The sequence below is a fragment of the Hemiscyllium ocellatum genome, chromosome 26, assembly GCF_020745735.1.
Source record: "Hemiscyllium ocellatum isolate sHemOce1 chromosome 26, sHemOce1.pat.X.cur, whole genome shotgun sequence".
In the NCBI taxonomy this organism is placed as follows: domain Eukaryota; kingdom Metazoa; phylum Chordata; class Chondrichthyes; order Orectolobiformes; family Hemiscylliidae; genus Hemiscyllium; species Hemiscyllium ocellatum.
The window spans coordinates 13,912,012-13,920,187 of NC_083426.1; the positions used below are offsets into that span (position 1 = coordinate 13,912,012).

Genomic DNA, 8,176 nt, shown 5'->3' on the forward strand with positions numbered 1-8,176 from the left:
GGGAAGAATTTGTGTGCAGCACAAACACTAGCATGGATCCATTAAATGGGCAGAATGTCAATTTCTGTGACATAGGTAATCCTTTGAAATGGAAACTGTTGGAAATGGGCAGGAGATCAAATCAGCACCTGAGAGACGACTTCAGATTAGATTTAAATGATGAGATCCCACATAGCTTCCTTTGTAAAATCATTCAGTACTCTCTTCCTGCTCACCTGGGTATCTAATGAAAATCATTACTTATTTGCAGAGCCCTCATTTCATCCATACTGTTCACAGATTCCACCATGATGTACCACTGGGTTATAAACAAAACAGGAAACATGATCAATGCTTTCGGTTCCCTAACCTTTGTGTGACTCAGGCCAATGGACCTTCACACTCTCTTCATTAATATTCAATCAAGCTCCATCTGGACAGGAAATAAACTTGGAGAATTCCTGTTCCACGTGATTAGTCCATGACAGAGTTTTCCTTCAGTGCATTCAGTGTATAAACATGCGACGGCCAGGAATCAAACCTGGGTCAACTGCTTGGAAGGCAGCTATACTCACCACTACACCACCATCACAATGTTTTAATATACTATAATATATTCACTGAGCCAAAACTAATTCCATCCAGTCTATTCCCTTATAGTACACAAAACTCATCCTTTCAAACAAGCATGTATTTTCTGTGTATGATTGTCCACTCTGTCCAATTCTAATCCTAATATTTAATCTCCATAATTGCAAATAAATCACAAACTGAATCAACTGTTGCTCAACAGCGCCACTCTGTGGTATTAATCTTTAGTATAGGCTTCATGACAGCACTGGAGAAACACGCTGATTAGCCAACTGTGTTTGAATCAAAATATACAATGTTATATTAAACTAAGGAACATTACTGAATATTGCTGAAAAGAGAGACTTTTTTCATTCATTAATAGGACGTTGGAGTCACTGACTCGGCCAGCATTTATTGCACATCTGGTTTAGGAACTGAAACGCAGAGAATGCTGGAAAATCTCAGCAGATCTGGCAGCACTCCTGGACAGAGACACAGAGGTCATGTTTCAAGTCTAGTATCACCCTTCTTCAGATGATGAAAAATTTTATTTTTGATACTTTTGACAGAAGTGGAAGTCTGTCAGACGCTACCAGACCTGCTGAATTTCTCCAACATTTTCTGTGCTTGTTTCAGATTTTCAGCATGCGCAGTATTTTGCTTTTATGATGCTTTAGGAATTAACTCTACAGTGAACTCCAGCTGATTTGACTGGGTTCAGTCAATGATTTTCCACTATCTACTAAATTTTTGTTTCCACTTTCTCTGATAACAATGCTGTTTTAGAGTCAGAGAGATCCACAGCACAGAAAAAGGCCCTTCAGCCCATCATGTCCGCGCTGGTCAAAAACAACCACCTGACTGTTCTAATCCCATTTTCCAAACTTGGCCAATAATCTTGCATGTCTTGGCATCATCAGCACATCTAAACGCTTTTTCAATGTTATGAGGATTTCTACTTCTCCCACCGTTAAATGGTGACTGATTCCTTCCACCCTCCGTATGAAAAATATCTTCCCCATGTCTTCTCAACCTTCTGCCCCTTTCCTTAAAACTCTGCCTCCTAGTCATTGATCCCTTCATCAAGAGCAAAGGTTTCTTCCTGTCTGCCCAATCTATGCCCCCCATCATTTTATACGTCTCAATTATGTCCCCCCTCAGTGTCCTCTGCTCTTAGGAAAACAAGGTAGACAAGCAGGAGGCTGGAAGAACACAGCAGGCCAGGCAGCATCAGGAGGTGGAGAAGTCAACATTTCGAGGGTAACCTTTCTTCAGGACAGGGAGTGGGTGGAAGGGGAGCTGCAGATAAATGGGATGGGGGTGGGGAAGTGTTTTGGGCAGGGAGAGGGGCGGGGTGGTGAGGTGGGGGATAGGTTAACACAGGTAGCGGCTACGGCCTGGTTCGTCGATGGGAGGCATGAATCCAGTTGGTAGCTGAAAGAAAGGGCCGGTACAAGGAATGGAAGGGAGGGGGAGGCGTTGGGAAGGGAGTTGGGTGATGGGAAAGGAGGTTATTTGAAATTGGAGAACTCAATGTTAAGTCCTCCAGGCTGTAGGCTTAAGGAAAACAATACCATAACTGAAACTCTCCAGTCCAGGCAAGATCCTGGGAAATCTCCTTTGCACCTTCTCCTGAGTAATCATATCCCTCCTATAGTATGAATTCCAGAATTGCACGGAATACTCAAGCGGTGGCCTAGCAAACATGTTAGCTGAAAATGTGTTGCTGGTTAAAGCGCAGCAGGTCAGGCAGCATCCAAGGAATGGGAAGTGGAGGAGATGCGGTGGAGGGCATCGTCAATCACGTCTGGGGGAATCTGCGGTCTTTGAAGAAGGAGGCCATCTGGGCTGTACGGTATTGGAACTGGTCCTCCTAGGAGCAGATGCGGCGGAGACGAAGGAATTGGGAATATGGGATGGCGTTTTTACAGGGGGCAGGGTGGGAGGAGGTGTAGTCCAGGTAGCTGTGGGAGTCAGTCGGTTTATAGTAGATGTCTGTGTTGATTCGGTCGCCCGAGATAGAAATGGAAAGGTCTCAGAAGGGGAGGGAGGAGTCTGAGACGGTCAGACGATGATCGACGATGCATTTCCCCCCAGACATAATCGACGATGCATTTCCCCCCAGACGTGATCGACGATGTATTCCCCCCAGACGTGATCAATGATGCCCTCCACCACATCTCTTCCACTTCCCGCTCCTCCGCCCTTGAGCCCCGCCCCTCCAACCGCCACCAGGACAGAACCCCACTGGTTCTCACCTACCACCTCACCAACCTCCGTATACAGCGTATCATCCGCCGTCATTTCCGCCACCTCCAAACGGACCCCACCACCAGGGATATATTTCCCTCCCCTCCCCTATCAGCATTCCGAAAAGACCACTCCCTCCGTGACGCCCTCGTCAGGTCCACACCCCCCACCAACCCAACCTCCACTCCCGGCACCTTCCCCTGCAACCGCAGGAAATGTAAAACTTGCGCCCACACCTCCTCCCTTACCTCTCTCCAAGGCCCCAAGGGATCCTTCCATATCCACCACAAATTCACCTGCACCTCCACACACATCATCTATTGCATCCGCTGCACCCGATGTGGCCTCCTCTATATTGGGGAGACGGGCCACCTACTTGCGGAACGCTTCAGGGAACACCTCTGGGACGCCCGGACCAACCAACCCAACCACCCTGTGGTTCAACACTTTAACTCCCCCCTCCCACTCCACCAAGGACATGCAGGGCCTTGGACTCTTCCATCGCCAGAACATAACAACACGACGGTTGGAGGAAGAGTGCCTCATCTTCCGCCTGGGAACCCTCCAACCACAAGGGACGAACTCAGATTTCTCCAGTTTCCTCATTTCCCCTCCCCCCACCTTGTCTCAGTCGATTCCCTTGAACTCAGCACCGCCCTCCTAACCTACAATCTTCTTCCTGACCTCTCCGCCCCCACCCCACTCCGCCCTATCACCCTCACCTTGACCTCCTTCCACCTATCACATCTCCAACGCCCCTCCCCCAAGTCCCTCCTCCCTACCTTTTATCTTAGCCTGCTGGACACACTTTCCTCATTCCTGATGAAGGGCTCATGCCCGAAACGTCGAATTTCCTGTTCTATGGAACCTGCCTGGCCTGCTTTAACCAGCAACACATTTTCAGCTCTGATCTCCAGCAACTGCAGACCTCACTTTTTACTCTAACAAACATGTTATACAGACCCCTGGTAGGTGGCATGGTGGCTCGGTGGTAGCACTGCTGCCTCACAGTGCCAGGATCCTGGGTTCAATTCCAGCCTCAGGCAACTGTCTGTGTGGAGTTTGCATGTTCTCCCCATATCTGCATGGAATTCCTCACACAATCCAAAATGTGCAGGTTAGGGTGAATTGCCTATGCTAAGTTGTCCATAGTGTTCAGGGATGTCTAGGGTAGAGTATAGGGCTGGGGAGTGGATCTAGGTGTGGGTCGGTTTGGGCCGAATGGCCTGTTTCCACACTGTAGGGATTCTAAACTCTATGCTACTATGACTAATAAAGGCAAGTATTATTGCATAGACCTTCTTAAGCTATTTATCCACCTGCCCTCACACCTTAGGGGACTGATGTCCATGCACACCAAGGAACCCTTGTGCTTCTCAGGGTCCTAAAGCTCATCACGTACCTGGACCCAATATGCCGGCCACTGCAGCGGACATCTGGAACTGACAACCGGAAGCGGCAGAGACAAATCACTATAAATGCCAGAGGAAACATCACAGAAGTGCTTCACAGGAGGCTCCCAAGCACTGAGGATGTCACCTAGAAAGGGGACAAAACGTTTGCAACAAAAACTCCCAGCTCGGCAAACAGAACCACAACAACGAGCACCCGAGCTACAAATCTTCTCCCAAACTTTGAACCTCATATTTATCTCGATTGAATTCTATTTACCTCTGACCAGCCTATCTATATCCTCTTGCAGCCTAATTCTCATCACTATTTACCACATCGCCAATTTTTGTATTATCTATGAACTTACTGGTTAACCATTCTACATTGAAGTATAAATCATTTGTACAAACCATAAACAGCAAGTGCCACAAAACTGACCCCTATGGACACAGACATCCAGCCAGAAAACACCCCTCAACTACCACCCTGTCTTCCTGCCACTCAGCCAGTTGTGGATCCAATTTGCCAAATTTCCTTTATTTTAGATTTTTGGAATTTTATTAATACTGATTGTCTTACATATACTATCGCTGAAGAAGGATTCCTACAGAAGGGCTCATGCCCGAAACATCGATTCTCCTGCTCCTTGGATGCTGCCTGACCTGTTTCGCTTTTCCAGCAACACATTTTCAGCTCTGATCTCCAGCATCTGCAGACCTCACTTTCTCCTTATATCTACTACGCCTAGCTAACGTAGTACACCCAGGTATATCTCTTCAGATTATGGTATACTTCTTCAATAATCTACAAGATCATCCCATTGTCATTTCTTGCAATATGAGAACACAGTGACCAGTTGTCCCAGTATTTTTGTGCTGATTGGAAGCTAGCTTTGAGGAGGATGCCACGGTGGCTCAGTGGTTAGCACTGCTGCCTCACATCACCAGGGACCCAGGTTCAATCCCCACCTTGGGTGAATGTCTGTTAGAGTTTGCACATTCTCTCTGCGTCTGCATGGGTTTCCTTCAGAGGGTTGGTGTGAACTTGTTGGGCCAACAGGCCTGTTTTCATACTGTAGGGAATCTAGTCTAAACTGTTTATCTCTCTTTCAACCTCATTCTTACTGTCTCTGTCATTCTCCACAAATCTTACCATCTGACCGTCCACCTCCTACTTCGCTCTGTCCAACCAAAGATACTGTTCGACGTGTTTATGTGACATAACTGATCCTTTTTCTTGCAATCAGAAGTATCCACCACTTTACTAACCCTCCTAATTGCCTTGTATGGACACTGAAACTTGTTTTTAGAGGTTCGTTTGTAAAAGGAAACTACATCAACACTTTATCTCCAGATCTAAGCATTGTTGCTGTAGGATGTTGTCTGCCCATTCCTTCCTTTTATCACATTAAATGATCTTGTGCCAATTTATATGCTTCTGGGTCTTTCTACAAACATGAACACATAATCTAACATTGAGGACTTGTCTTTTTGTCTTAAGAATGTTTCAGTAATCAAATTTAATGGACCTCTAAACTCATGGTCATAATGCAATTCAAATAGACTAACACTGTATAAAAGCATAGACTACTTTCTAAACGGTGAGAAAATTCGTAAAGCCAAAGTATAAAGGGATCTGGGAGTGTTAGTCAAGGATTCTCTAAAGGTAAACATGCAGGTTGAGTCCGTGATTAAGAAAGCGAATGCAATGTTGTCATTTATCTCAAGAGGTAAAAAATGAGGTCTGCAGATGCTGGAGATCACAGTTGAAAATGTGTTGCTGGTTAAAGCACAGCAGGTTAGGCAGCATCCAAGGAATAGGAAATTCGACGTTTCGGACATAAGCCCTTCAGGGTGGGGACCAAAACTGGACACAGTACTCCAAATGGAGCCTAACCAGAGCTTTATAAAGTCTCAGTAGCACAACGATGCTTTTATATTCCAACCCTCTTGAGATAAATGCTGAAAATGTGTTGCTGGTTAAAGCACAGCAGGTTAGGCAGCATCCAAGGAATAGGAAATTTGACGTTTCGGGCATAAGCCCTTCAGGGAAATTGTTTCCGTTAGGCGAGAAGACTAGAACCCGTGGACACAGCCTTAGCATTAGAGGGGGTCAATTCAGAACAGAAATGCGGAGACATTTCTTCAGCCAGAGAGTGGTGGGCCTGTGGAAGTCATTGCCACAGAGTGCAGTGGAGGCTGGGACACTAAATGTCTTCAAGGCAGAGATTGATAAATTCTTGACGTCACAAGGAATTAAGGGCTACAGGGAAAATGTGGGTAAGTGGAGTTGAAATGCCCATCAGCCATGATTGAATGGCGGAGTGGACTCGATGGGCCGAATGGCCTTACTTCCACTCCTATGTTTTATGGTCTTATGGACTTATGTAGGCTCATTTGGGTAAAGTCTGGTAGCAAATAACAGCAAGTCTAATTTTTTGTTTTAATCCTGTGAGTATTTGTGACAACTTGTCTTAACGATAGTTTTGAGAGCCTATTGGTATGGCCTCCAAAGCTATTTGTGGATGATATTTTGTTGATATCAATTGCTTTATATCCAAACTGCTAAGGAATTCTGAGAAAATTTTAGTTTTGAAATTAGAACCCTATTCAGATTATATCTCACTTGGTAATCCAAACTAATTAAAAACAGAGTGAACTAGCAAGTATGTTAGCAAGTTGACTTCTGCTAAGTCTAGGAGTAAATCAGTTTTGTCCACATATAATTTTTTAATCACTCTATCACTATTCCAGGCAAGAAGTCACACTCCAATGGACTTGGTACAATGGAGCTGGGATATACTGTCCACCCATTCTATTTATCAATACTTTGGCTTTCCTTGAACTCCCTGGAGGGGAAACTTCTCCAGCAAATGAGTTTGAGGAGACACTGTATTCTTTAACATGGTTAAGGGCTTAGCTGCATCATTTGAAGAAAAAGGGGCTATCTTTCCTTTTAACAAAAACTCTTTATATCTTTCATCTACTCTATGTATGTTTTCTGCACACACAGTAGTGCTTAATTCCTGATTCTTAGTTATAATTAGAGCTCCAATTTGACCCATGGCATTTTTATTTGGAGTTTTATTTTCCAAGACATAAAAGAACAGAATAGCCCTTTCAGTCCATTGAGGAAACTCCATCATTCAATGAATTCATGGCTGAACTGATAATCCTCAACTCCACTTTCCTGCCTTTTCCCATAACTCTTGATTCCCTTACTGATTAAAAATCTATCTATCTCAGCCTTGAATACACTCAATGACCCAACCTCAACAGCCCTTTGTGGTAAAGATTTTCACAGACTCAATATCCTCTGAGGGAAGAAATTTTTCCTCATCTCTGTCTTAAATGTATGACCTTGTATTATTATATTATGCCCTCTGGTCCTAGACTCTTGCACAAAGGGAAGCAACCTTTTCACATCTACCCTGTCAGGTCCCTAAAGAACCTTGTGTTTTCATAGTCTTTATATTCTTGGATTCATTCATATGAACTCCAGAAAACTCCAATAGTTTTCCAGCATTCCAAATGACTGTGTCTCACTTCGTTTTAATAAAAAGCAGCTTTTGATTTTCCCCTCAGTACTTACCTTTCTGATGCGAGAAGATGATCAATTCTTTACCCGGGACACTCTCTAACGTTTTCCCTTTTGAATTTATGAAGGGAATGGACAAAAGGTTTTGTTTTCAGCCATTATTGCTGCCTGTTTAGCAATTGTAACCCTTTGTCACAATTGTAACCCTTTGGTGCTCAACATTAGTTCATATTATGGAAGGAAGTGAGCTTTTAGATTCCTCTAAGGACATTATTATAGATGCTTTCAAACATCATGTTTGCATTCACTTGGCAAAATTACTTTACTTAATTCTTTCAAACTCACCTAGCTTTGCCCTGGCTGTTTCCTCAGATTCCAGAACCGTTTCCAATTTGTCTCTGGCATTAACTCATGTGCAGCCAAGATAGCTCTTCTTACAGCATCA

General features: G+C 44.4%; 1 non-coding gene across 1 annotated transcript; it reads right to left on the reverse strand.

Moving 5' to 3' along the window:
• Positions 1-499: 499 nt before the first annotated feature.
• trnag-ucc (transfer RNA glycine (anticodon UCC)) lies at positions 500-571 on the reverse strand. The gene has a single exon. It is a non-coding gene; the product is annotated as a tRNA-Gly (tRNA).
• Between the last annotated feature and the right edge of the window lie 7,605 nt (positions 572-8,176).